The sequence below is a fragment of the Pinus tabuliformis genome, chromosome X, assembly GCF_031772625.1.
Source record: "Pinus tabuliformis cultivar Carrire ecotype Pingquan chromosome X, CPIR1, whole genome shotgun sequence".
Lineage (NCBI taxonomy): Eukaryota > Viridiplantae > Streptophyta > Pinopsida > Pinales > Pinaceae > Pinus > Pinus tabuliformis.
The window spans coordinates 1,195,972,432-1,195,986,508 of record NC_142308.1 but is presented as its reverse complement, the minus strand read 5'-3'; positions in this window follow the sequence as shown (position 1 = coordinate 1,195,986,508).

Below are 14,077 nucleotides of genomic sequence, written 5' to 3'. Positions count from 1 at the left end.
AAGTCTACTCCTTACCATCCACAAGCAAATCTACCAATAGGATGATAAAAGGAATTCTCACTAAGACTGTACATCTACACAGAAGAGATTGGGCAGAAAGGCTTCTTGAAGCCTTATGGGCCTATAGAACTACATGGAGGAACACAACAGTAGATACTCCCTATGAGCTTGTTTATGGGAAGCAAGTCCTGTTCCCTATAAAGTTTCAAATCAGCACCTTCAAGATGGCAGTCCAATTGGGATTGGATTTATCAAAAGCACAGAAACATAGATTGGAGCAACTCAATGAACTTGATGAAATCTAGCAAGATGCAGTTCAAAGAACCAGTTTGGTCCAACAACAAAGGGCTAAATGACATGATAAGTATATCAAGGAGAAGAAGTTTCAGGCAGGAGATTGGGTACTTTTATTCGATTCAAAATTCAAAGATTTTCAAGGGAAGTTTCAGACTCATTGGCTTGGGCCATATGAGTTTGAAGAAGTCTTTAACAATGGAGCAGTGAGAATAAGGAAAATAGATGAGAAAAAGGTACCTCTTCTTGTAAATGGTCATCGGTTAAAGATATATCATAAGCCAATTACAAGGGAGGATTTTGACAGAATTTTCCAAAATAACACTGAGATGAAGTTGGTGAAGAAGAATTCTTCTTCTCCACTAACTTAGTTTTCCTGTACATATACATATACATATACACATATATATATATATATATATATATATATATATATATATATATATATATATATATATATATATAGGTATAGATATAGGTATAGATATAGATATATATAACATAAAAAAAAATATAAATAAATGTCTAAGTTTGAAAACCAATTGTAAATTGGATTACTTATACAAGAAATACAGGGTGAAAATCAGAGATTTCTGACATCCTATATTTCCTATTTATTTTTCTATAATAAGTAATGACATAAAGCTACATTCATTTGAAGTGCCTAATCTGCAAATTCATTTCCTTTCATGTCATCTCACTTCACTTTCATTCCATTTCACTGTTATATTCCATTTTCCTTTCATTACACTCTGTTTTCATTTTATTTCACATCCATTATCCATAGCCATATTTTATCTTTGTTATGTTTTGCAGCTAACTCCATTCCGCTGCTAGTTTGATTCTGCAGCCATAACTCCATTCCGTAGCTCTGTTCCAAATAAATGTTGATTGCAGGGAATCGAAGAATCTTTCTTTTGAAGACTGATATGCTAAGAAGGGGATCTGCAGATCAACATCAAAGAAAAAAAACAACAAACAAGAAAGTTAAGCTCCAAGAGGTAAAAGTGAAAAAAATTATTTTAATATAGCAAGGTTAGAACATAGAATATGTATAATATGGGCATTCATATGCCTCCATGACAAATCATCATTTGATTTGATTCCCATTTCTATCATACTGCATATCTGCCACACCATCCATTCTCCATCACGAAACGGTCCATAATTAAATTCCCTCATTGTTTTTAATGGTCATTACCACGATGTGACATATTTGTCCACGTCTCTCCAAACCCTCACCATCTACTTATTCCACGCAAACATGTTGTTCTTTTTCACCATACTTGCAGTCAATCCATTTCATAGACTAGGAGAGTAATTATGAAGGTTAAGAAATTTTGCAAAATAGAAGACATGGGACTCATTGTCAGGTCAGGATCAGTAGAAGAAAAATATATGGAAGGATACCCATAACTGAAGTAAATGCCGCAGAAGGCTGGATGGCTAAACTTCATTGAAAAATTTGATGGTTTTCATAAAGAGATCACAAAATATTTTGCTAGATCTTTTGATGGTACAGAAGTAGAAATTGGAGACATTAAGTTTGCAGTAACATAATCCTTCATAACAGAGGCCATAGAACTTCCAAGACATGGTAAAAGATGGTTCAAAAACAAGGAATTCCACAGTGAATCATGGAAAGTAATCCTCAAGAACCTAGGTATGGATGTCTCTATTTTTAGAAAAGGAATTCCTATTTTAGCTCTTAAAAGTAAATGGAGAAGCATGCTCTTGATATTACAGAAATTTATCACCTGTGAGGGGAGATTCGGGTGCATGTATGTCTACCATATACATTTATTGATGAATTTTCTAGAAAATGGAGAAATCAATCTTCCTTTCTTCCTGCTAAATAGTTTAAGAAGGATGGCTTCAAATGTGCAGAAGAAAATAGAATTCATAGACATAACCATGTACCATCATGGGTTGGTAAAGATACTGATTGAGTTTCATTTAAAAGGCATAGGAGATACCTGGGAGGATTTCCTCATTAGAAATCATTTTCAAGAAGCACCAGAGTCACCCAAAGAAGATAATGTTAGAAAAATAAGAAGAAAGAAGATTGGTATAGTCATTGAAGACAAACCTGAGTCTTCATCACAGAAAGATGATGAAAAATTAATATCTGAAGAACTGATAGAATTCAAGAAACAAATCAGAGCAAGAGAAAAGGCAAGAAAAGAGAAAAAGATCACAGAGAAAAAGAATGTAAGTCATCCACAACCTAGAAGAAGCTCTAGACTCTGAGGGATGGTAAAGAAAACACCATCAAAAGGGACAGAGTTCATAAACTTAGAAGAGGAAGCCCCATAAATTTCTCCTATTAACATCTCTTCTACACACAGTCCTCAAAACTCTCCTGACCACCATTTTGAAGGTAGCCTAAGCAGAGGATCTCCAGGCATAGACCCAATACAGCAACAAATATATGATTATATAGAATCAATGGAGAAGAAAAGTGCCTCAATGAATCCAAAAATCTCTATCAATCCAAAACCCCCTGTCAATCCACAAGAACCTCTAATTGACTCTCTCAAATAGGAAATCTATGAATTATAGATATTGAATAGACATATCAAGAAAGAAAATGAAACCTTGAGGGAACAAAGTAAATTGGACAAGGCTATTCATGATAATACCATTCTGCATCTAGGATCGTGGTATAAGAAAATTAGGAAGATGAAGAGGAAGAATAGAAGTTTGAACGGAACAGTCATCAACCTTAAATGTAGGCTTCTTATGAAGAAACCCATAATGGCATCCACTTCAAAGAAGAGCAAAAGAATAAAATCGGATGTACTAACAAAAGTGTCTGAGCAAATGCATTCGAGAAGAAAATTAACATTTTTGGCAAATTGCATGAGAACATGCAATGATTTTGCAGTGGGGGTATGTTGAACCTCAAAATTACCTTCCCCTTGACATTTCTTCTCACCTTTTTCTCTCAATTTCTCACAAAACTATAGATCCAATCAATGATAAATGTTATATTTTGTCATAGGAAATCATTAAAATGATCACCATGTTATATTTTCAAGTTCTTTCTATTTTAATAGATTTTTGCAAATTAGCTACAAAACACAGCCTATTCTGTAGCTAACTATGAGTTCCATAGCTACTCTCATGGTTTGGTAGGTTACAGGTGTCAAATGAAGAACTGGGCCACATGGGCATCTCCAGTATCATCTATACATGGATTCCATCCTACTCACTCGATCCAGATCGACAGAAATGCATGCCTAAAGTCTTGGTCAAAGATGGAGTCAAACGCGTTATCTAGTAGCAGTAGGACTCTTGATATTTCATAGTTGATCAAGAGTCTAACGGTTCTGTTGAAGAATTTAATGCGAAGTAAGCCACTTGTAGCAGATTAGGAGTTGAAGAGTTAATTCATATCAGGCCACCTGTAGCTTTTCAAAAGTCTAACAGTGTCATTACAATTCGAACTAAGCCATTTGTAGCATGTCTTTCTAAAAACAGTCATGATAAGATTCGAATTAAGCCACCTGTAACAAGATTTTCTCTTAAATAGTTATGTTTTTTTCTATAAATATTGGTTAAATGAGATCGAGAAGTAGTTAGAAGTTAAGGAAAGATTACAAGCTTTTTGTTACAAGACTTTGTTCAGAATTCATTTTGTGGATAATACAAACTATGTTTTGTCAATGGCAGTTTAAAAGTGCATCTTTAGTTAGTTGTTATCCAACCACATTAGTTGCAGAGGGCCCCTGCACTAAAGGAGGTTTTTACATGTTGTTTTCATTTTAATTTCTACTGTGTTTTCTGCAAGTCCATTTTCTCTAGTTTTGTTTCATTTCAGTTTTGTAACCAATAGTGTAAGGGTAAAAATCATACTTGTCCTGACGATGAACCACACTAGTTGGTTCGAAACGCGTCGACAAATGATGTCTCATGTGATCTTCGCCGAAAAATATTTTTTGTAAACTTGATATGGATCACAGAAGCCTAAACTCCAATAGTCTTATTCTTCTGAGATATTATATGAGAAATGACTGAATGAACAATGAAGACATGAGAATACACAGTTGTTTTAGCTTCTTACTATTTTTGATTACTCATTTTAGCATAGAACTGTCAATGAGCTATATTAATAGATGTTCCCAAAACCATTTTGAAATGATGACAATTCTAACTTAATTGGTTGAATATCTAATGCATACAGTAATTGAGCTTACTTAGCATATTGTTAGTTTTACAAACTGTCATCTTTTCCTTTATGTTTGTTAGTTAATTACTTAGTTGCATCACTTGACATTCCAAAATATCATTTCAAGGAGATTGATTCTACCATGTTCCAAAATTTAATGGTTGAATGGCTAATGAATACAATTATTGAATTACCCTTTACATCAGTATTACTTTTTGTTTTAAGAATTAGAACTAAATGGTAGATTAGGACTAATTGGTAGATTAGAACTAAATGGTAGATTAGGACTAATTGGTAGATTAGAGCTAAATTCTAGATTAGAACTAATTGGTAGATTAGGACTAAAAGGTAGATTAAGACTAAATGATAGATAAGCTAGATACTCTGTTTTTCTAATTAGGCCTTAACTAATAAAAAATGATTCTTGGTCCATTTCTTTAGGAGTTTAGACTAACTTAGGAACCTACCATTTCCTTGAAAAATCATTAGATCCATGTAAATTTCTCATAGACTGTATATTCTTAGACACTAGAGAACAGAAACCCCCAAAACAAACATAAAAATAAATAAATAAAAAACGAAGTAAGAAAAAAGTTAACTAAGCACATATAGTGCATCACACTTCATAAGTCTACAAACCTCGGTTGATAATTAATGCAAGAAATTTAGGATACTAAATTGACTAAACACTATGTTTAGCAGTTGGAGGTTACATGCAAGGATCATTTCAGAAACCTCACACCAAGTGTCGCTTCCCCTAGATTGGTGGCATGCATGTCACAACCTCGCTGTTATTAGAACTCATCAACTGGATGCTGTAGATCTCATTCCTCACATCCACCTTGTAGCTCTGACATCCCACATCACATCTAGGAGTAGTTGGCACATTCAGCTCAGCTTCTTTGGGGTAAGCCTGCTTCCCATCCCTTGTGTTACATTTCTGTCGCTTTTGGTTTATTTGCTTGCCTGCGTGTTTTTTTATTGATTTCTTTGAAGGCATGTTGTTGTTTACAGATATTCTATATTTTCCTAACTCTGTTTTGATTTTCATTGCTATCTCACTACTGTCGCATGCATGACACTGTTTTTCACGGACGTTCCCCCAACTGGAGAACTGCCTCGCCCACCTGCATGTTGATCTGTTTGCTTAATCTTCTATTCATGTTTTTCATGCACTGTTTATCACTTCTGCTATCACTTAGCATCACCATGCATTTCATCAACTTATTTTCTTTTAGTTACTCGTAGGCAAGTCGGGCCAACCTTGGACCAGTATCTGCCCTCACCAAGGCTACATTGCGGAATCTGGAGAAGGAAGGCTCACCTTCCTCCGTAGATTTGTGCATTCTTGCTTAGCACTGGTCTCTTGGACAAAATTGCGCATTTCTAGAGGAAAGTGGCTACTTTTCCCAAAATTTTGTGCAAATCTATCCCTGGGCCAACAATCTTTCCCAGTTGGAATCACGCATTACGTAATCCAAGTAGCCAACTACTCAATTGGACTGTGCATTGCACAGTTCTAGTAGTCAGTCAGTCTCTCAGCAGCCCGGAATTGTGCCTTGTGTAGTCTTGGCAGTCGATCTCCTGACCTCCTGGCCGAAATTGTGTAACCTTCATGATCATTCACCCAGGTATGTTGCAAGTCAGTTCTCATGTTCATTTTGGTTTTCAACTGACAGGTTTCTTGCTATGAGTGTTTCCATGTCTCTACGTACCAAAGGTGTTCATCTGCCTCTCAAAAGTTTACTTATAATGGTTTCCAAGAGAGCAAAGACAAAGACACCTGTCAGAGCACACTTGGGGATGCATTCGATCAAGTGTCCATGGGCTTACCTACTCACGAAGACATCAAGTTGTTCATGGACAAGGACATCAAGTAGCAACATCATGAACAACAGCTGAAGGCAACATACCGAATGCAGTGAATGTAAAAGGAAGGTTGTTGACAACATAGAGGCAGAGCAAAGTTGTAAGATCAAGTAGATCCACTGATAATGAAAGAAACTTTGGAGACTCAGGCTATGAAGTGACGACGCGACATGAAGATCACTTGAATGCAGAAGATGGAACAAAGAAGGAGTTGCATGTGCTGAATCGGCAACTCGGGAAGAACTTGAAGCTACAGAGACATTCCGATGAGTTGCACCAAGATCAGGAATAGGAGTGGGTGCAATGTCCACTCACAAATGAAATTGTGCCCATACAAGTTAAAGATCAATACCAACAGCTAATATGGAGAAGATATAGTGAGAAGTGTTGTTGATCACATGCAAGGGATTCAGTAGCATGCATGTCATCGTGTGCGCATGCATGTAACCCAGCCCATCTAGCACATTCACCAAGGCGAAGACAAGAAGAAAGTCCAACTGGAGCTGAACATGTACTTTGGCAAGTTGATGTGCATGACCACAAGCACACACTTGAAGGTCAACACAAACACTATGCATCAGTGTGTTGCCGTTTTAGCCACACCCAAGAATACCATGCGCATGCTAGCAGACGAGTTGGATGAAGGGGTTGAACCAATGCACTAGTTACAACGGAGAAAAGAGTTCGCTTTAGCAATATGTCACCATGAGGTGCATGCACACCATCACGGACGACCAAGATTGGAATCAGCTCACGACCTTCACCATCGCAAGCATGTCAAAGAGTTGGTCTCATCACAGCGAACTGAGTGTCAGTGATGTCTTGCAAGGTTTTCTCAAGCCATGTTGTCTCACATGAGTACATGTGCATTGTAATGTTGAGTCATGTCAAGTGTAAGTCAAGTGTCAATGGATGGATGTAATAGTCATAAAGTAGGTGAAGAGTAATGAGGGTAGTTGAATTGTCACAAAGGGGAATGTCAAGGGTCACCCCACCCTTTGCTATAAACACCCCCTCATAACTCATTGTAAAGGGATTCTGGTCAGCCAAGATTATATTAAGACTATTTTGGAGAAGGCTTGGACCTTATTGTAACATGCCTTGGCTTCTCCACTGCACATAGCTAGTACATCTCTTTAGAGAGGTGGGCAAATGTGATTATAACATTCTATTAATACGACTAGTAGCTTTACATGTCTATTGTATGATTGTGACTTACACTTCTTTATATAATAAAGCCAACACATTTTCATGCATATGTTTTTATTATAGTTGGACTACTCCAGTTTCTTTAATGATATATGTTGTTTAACTTACGTACTTGTGTATGAACTGATTCACATGCAATTATATGAATCTTGTTGTTAATGTGTTTCATATGTTGTTAATTTTGTCACCGTCTGTGTCGACTACTCTGCCGTACATCAGAAAAACCTTTCTCATCAACCTTGGTATATCAACTGTCACACTCGTCTCGGACTGATCCATGAGTGTTGTTCGTGTTATCTTACCTTATATGATGTGACTACCACAACCGTGTCAACTGCCCTACCAAAAGCTTTTCATGTCATTTGTGTTGTGTGTTCCTAGCCAAGTTGGGACTGATGCCTTTCAACCTGGAACTCACCTTCACCTCCTTCCCCCTTTTGAAGTGTTGGAACCTCTCATACACTTTCCTTGACTCACTGCATCAGTCACACCCTTGCTACTGACAGAGTTATATTACTTGCCTCTGTGTGACATCCCGATCAAGGCATTACCTTACGACCCACTACTAGGACTCCTACACCGAAAAGTATGAGGTCTTATTGGGACTTCTTACCGAGGAGATCCCCTTAACATGTTGGTGGGTCTAGCACTATCAACATTTTTGGCACTGGTAGGAGGGCCTGATGACAAGAAGTGCTCTCTCATCCAGTTTTGAACCTTTGCATATCCTTCATGGAGTCTTGCATTCTTCTGCCCCCGAGGTGTTTTTCGAATCATGATGATGTCTCCATCTTGGGGAAGATTTTCAATCTCTTGTTCACTCACACATATGCTGGTGTAGGCGAAGTGGCCCAAATTGAACACTTACATAACTTTCATTCCATGATTTACGAGGAAGATGAGTTTACTGACGAACAAGTTGGTTTGCTGATTGCATTAAAACTTCATGCAGCTCCATTTTGTTGGGTGCTCTACCTACCAGCTGACACCGTGCACCCATTTGGGTACTTATGTGATCTTATCGAAGACACATTCTATCATTTTGATCCAGACAATCTTGACCAGAAACTATTACAACAATGAAAGGCTTCGCATGAATCCATTGTTGATTTTTGGCAATGCTTTTGTGACTTACAATTTCAAGCTCTAAAGAGCCAGATGAAGTTTTTTTACCTCTGGGACCAGTTTGAATATTGCCTTAAGAAATCTACCCATCCCTAGAGAAAGATTGAGATCAAGCCTCGCTTAACCTTCTTTGTTGATGGAACTGCACAATCTCATGTGGGAGTAGGCACTGTCTCAATGGACTGTCCACCTCCCTCTCATTCAACAGTTCCACCATCACCCTATGGTGTTGAGGATCATTCTCACACACATGTTCAACCTTCACACCCTTGCAACATCACTCCACACAATTTCCATGTAGATTTGGTTGTGAATCCTTTGAGTTCTCATCTGCATTCCTTTTTATCGACCTCTGTCTTCGCAGCTGGGTGTTACTCCAGATGATGTTGTCTTGTGTTCATCCATTATGGACTCTTCGCTTGTTGTGAATGAGGAACAACCCACTGACAGAGTTGGTGTTGCTCAACCAACATGCACTGTCATTCATGAAGAGTATGAGTGGGAGCTTGAGTATCAACACTCAGTGAAGGTTGACTCCCTTCCACTTGAGCCCCCTCCATTCTTTCCTAACATCATTGGTGAACCTACCATCCATGATTTTTCATGTGTGTCTTCATCCACAGATTCACTCATTGTTGATCTTTCGTAGGACACACCATATGTTAGCCCATCATCCAACAATGGAGAGGACCAATCATTCATTAAAAATCCACTTGATCTTTCATCTGCTCTTTCTAGAAACAAAAAGAGTGAACATCCTTCCTTCTCATCTACCCCTCTATGTGATTCGTCAAATCATGAGGATATCGACCAACATCATAAATTTTTTGATCTTGATTGTCATGATATCTTCACCTCATCATCCGATCACAATGTTGATTCACTCATTGTTAATCTGTCGAAGCCACTAGTCTATGAAGATACATCTGTTAATGAAGTCGAAACCCCATAGACAGTCGAGGCACTTCAGCCTGAGATGGTGGTTATTTCAGGCCCTCGCTATCTTGACATTGGTTTCACTTCCGATCAGGAAATTGTTCAAACATTGAAGGCTCCACATCACTCATCTGTATGCACTCAAGATCAATATCACACTAAGATTTTACTTCCTCTACTCGAACTACACGATCCCATTGCTTATGCATTAGAGGAGTCTTACATTGCAAGCATTCATGTGCGACATAAGTTATCTTTGTTTCTTTTGTTTGCTTGCATGTCACAGTCAAGAGTGTGCTTTTGCTTCAAATTTCATGTAGTGGAACACAAAACCACGATAAGTACATGGACTGCTCGTCATGCACATGAACTCACTTATGTCCTGTGGGCACGTTGAAACACGAAGTGTGGTTGTTTTTGTTGTTATATCTTTCTTGTTTACTGGTCCGCACAAATGGGTTACTCGCGGACCAAGCCTTCACCAACATGGGTCTACCAATGTGTCGGTGCCTGCATTGGAAGTATCACTTCATGTGAGTAGGCCCATGTACCATTAATGTAGGAGTAGGAGTAGTGTTTGCTTTCAGTTGTTTGCTTGCATGCTTGTTTTATTACATGATTTGTTTGCTTGTTTTTTTCTTGCTTGTTTGTTTACTTGCTTCGCTTTCATTTTTGCTTCTACTCTTGATTTGCTTTTTTGATTGTTAGTTCGTTCGCTTGTTTCATTCATAGGTTAGTTTTACATGAGGCCATGTGTGACTCATTAAACGAGCTGGCTAATGTGCAATAGGGATTGTACAACTACCACTACTTGGTTATCTTCCATCTGGTGTCTGTATGGTGAACTTGTTACTTTTAGTCCATGATACGTCAAAGGAAAATATGTACTGGTCGAAGTAAACCTTGGTGAAAACACAATGTTTGTGTGCTAACTAGTGTCACCTTCTCTAGTCGGTTGTTTTTGGGTTAACCCTTGTCAGCTCAGTCAAGTAGAGTAAGGTGGGGGGAAAATCTTAACAGGCACGTCACACATATAATAAACTACTTCTCTGTTGGACCAACCTCTTCTAATATTAATAAGTCACTATCCCTTTTCCGCCTCTGAAATGAATAAGTGATATGCACAGTGAAAATAAAAAAATGAAAAGTTAAAAAAATTCAAAATGAAAAAGGTGAGAGAAGAGAAAGGATTTCTGTGCAGGGAGGTGATGTAAGTAACTTCACCAGGAGATTGACCAGGCTTGCTGGCAGTGGAGCCAGGCTTGTGTTCCTATGTGACTCCACCAGGGTACTATCGAGGCCTGCTGGCAGTGGAGAAACACCAGAGATGAAACTAAGACTCTGACGACTATACTGCTTGTGCACCTATATACCCCTCAACCCTAATGGAAAAAATGTGTTGCCTTGGCTTGGAATGTCTGTCAATCGACCAAGGGTTTAGCAGATGCTACATCTTACAATCAAGCTAGTGTGAAACCAAAATGAGCCAAAAACTAAAATGTTAGACTTGCTCTTCACAAACAAGGTCCATTCAGAGAGTTTGAGTTCTACCAGTGTGTCACCAAGTGTTGTAGCCACTACAATCACCCTCCAAAACTTTTCCTTAGCTTGTTTTAGAGCCTCCCTACCAACGTTCACAACAGCTTGCCTTGGTTCATCAAGTCCTCAAGCTTCAGTGTCTTTCATGCCTAAAGGTAGCCTGTCGATCACAGTTTGATCTTCTCCCTTCACAAGCTACTCACCCGGACTTGGTCCAGCTGTAGGATGAGTAGCTTCCCAGTGAAATTTGTGCAGTCCTAGAGGGCAACCATCATTTCTCTAGGAATTGTGCAATCCTCTATGGTAGCCTACTCGGCTCCAGGATTGCGCAATATTGCTAGCTAACACTCCCAACAGGATTTGCGTAAATTTTCCCAGAAGTAGGTTGTTCAGCCCAGGATTTGTGCAAATCTAGGCAGTAGTTAGCTGCTAGGCCTAGAAATTGCGCAATCCCCTTGGGCATTCAACCTAGCTCGTAGTCAAAAATGCTCATTTTCCTCCAGCAATCGAGCAGTCTCTTACATGTGTAACCTAGTTGATCGGTTCCCTCCGGGACTGAGAAACACTGACTTGCATGCATGGGCTAATTCTCCCAAGGTAGCATGCAAAGGAATCCCTTGTCTCCTGGATCTATGTTTAGCAGTTGGAGGTTACTTGCAAGGACCATTTCAAAAACCTCCCACCAAGTGTCGTTTCCCCTAGATTGGTGGCATGTGCATCACAACATCGATATTTTCATAACTCATCAACTCGACACTGCAGAGCTCATTCCTCACATCCACCTTGCAACTCTGACATCCCACATCACATCTAGGAGCAGTCAGCACATTCAACTCAATTGATTTGTGGTAAGCCTACTTCCCATGCCTTGTGTTGCATTTCTATCTCTTTTGGTGTATTTGCTTGTGTGAGTGTTTTTTTCTTGATTTCTTTGAATTCCTGTTGTCGTTTACAGATATTCTATCTTTTCCTAGATCTGTTTCAATTTTTTGTTGCTATCTCACTAACGTAGCATGCATGAAACTATTTTTCACAGACATTCGGCCAACCGGCGAACTACCTCGCCCACCTGCATGTTGATCTATTTGATCAATCTTCCATTCTTGTTTTTCATGCATTTTTTATCACTTCTACTATCACTCAGTGTCCCCATGCATTTCATCGACTTATTTTCTTTCAGTTTCCCGTTGGATAGTCAGGCCAATCTTGGTCAGGTCTCTGCCTTCACCAAGGTTGCATTGCGGATTCTGGAGAAGGAAGGCTCACCTTCCTCTCCATATTTGCACATTTTGGCCCAGCATTGGCCTCATTGACTGAATTGCACATTTCTGGAGGTCAGTCGCTGCTTGGCCCAAAAATTTGCACAAATCTGTCCCTAGGTGAACAGTATTTCCCAACTAAAATTGTGCATTGTGCAATCCCAGTAGCCAACTGCCGGACTAGACTGTGCATTTTGCGGTTCCGGTAGTCATCTAGTCTATGAGTAGCCTGGAATATGCCTTGTACAGCCTTGGCAGTCGGTCTCCTGACCTCCCAACTGAAATTGCGCAACCTTCATGATCATTCACCCAAGTATGTTGAAAGTAAGTTCTCATGTTCATTTTGGTTTTTGACTGACAAATTGCTTGCTATGAGTTTTTCCATGTCTCCAGGTACCACAGGTGTTCATCTACCTCTTAGCAGTCTAGCTACAATGGTTTCCAAGGGAGTAGAGACAAAGACGCCATTGAGAGCACGCTTGGGGATGAAGTCGATCGAGTGCCCATGGGCTTACCTACTGACGAAGACATCAAGTTGTTCATGGACAAGGACATCAAGTAGCAGTATCATAGTGAGGAGCATCATGAATAGTATCTGAAGGCAGCATACCAAATGCATTGAACGTAGCGAACACAGTGAATGTAACAGGAAGGTTGCTGACAACATAGAGGTGGAGAAAAGTTGCAAGATCAAGCACATCCACTAATAATGAAAGAAACTTTGCAGACTTAGGCTATAAAGTGACAGCACAACATGAAGATCGTGCGAAGGAAGTGTTGGAAATAATACTGAGAGGGGGGGGTGAATCAGTATTATCACATTAAAAGACTTTTTTCATTCCCATAATCAGATTCATATATCCTACTACCACAACTTCTTATGATTAAGTTAATCGATCTTCAATGAGTGCATTAGAGCATTATCAACCATATTATCAGTTAACAGATGCAGTAACATAAAGTAGATCATCACACATAAGGCACACACAATGAACACAATGATATAAGGTGGAAACCCAATGCGGGAGAAACCACCTGCTGCAAGTCAAGTCTCTCAATCTTCTTCTTAATAAGAAAAAATCTTTTTACAATATTTGTACTGTGCAGCCTTATACCATACGGGAGTTACAACCCCCTTGCTCTTGCACTAGCCGATCCATTATACTAGTACGCAGGCTACTGCCTGCTACAATGCTCTAAGATTTCCTTAGCTCTTGTACTAGCTTAGATACTATTACGTAGGCGCGCGGCCTACAATCTTCTCTCCTTCAAGTACCACGTTTCATCAATTTTCATACTGGATACACTGAAGCACAACCCATAAACTGAAAGGCCATATTTCATCCAATTTTCATACTGGACCCAACAATAACATTGAAGCTCAAACAACCTTCTGAAATACACCCAATCAACTGAAATAACCAGATCAACAATAATAGGACCAAACCCAGAATACAACAACGATAAAAAAAAGATTTTAAGAGAAGGAAGCACCCTGCTCAACTGCTAGCCTGATCCGGACTCACCCTGCTCAACTGCTAGCCTGAGTCCCGGACTCACCCTGCTCAACTGCGGCCTGAGTCCCCAGACACGTCACCCTGCTCAACTGCTGGCCTGAGTCCCCTGGACGCACCCTGCTAAAACTGCTAGCCTGCGTCCCTCGCACTGAGTCTTC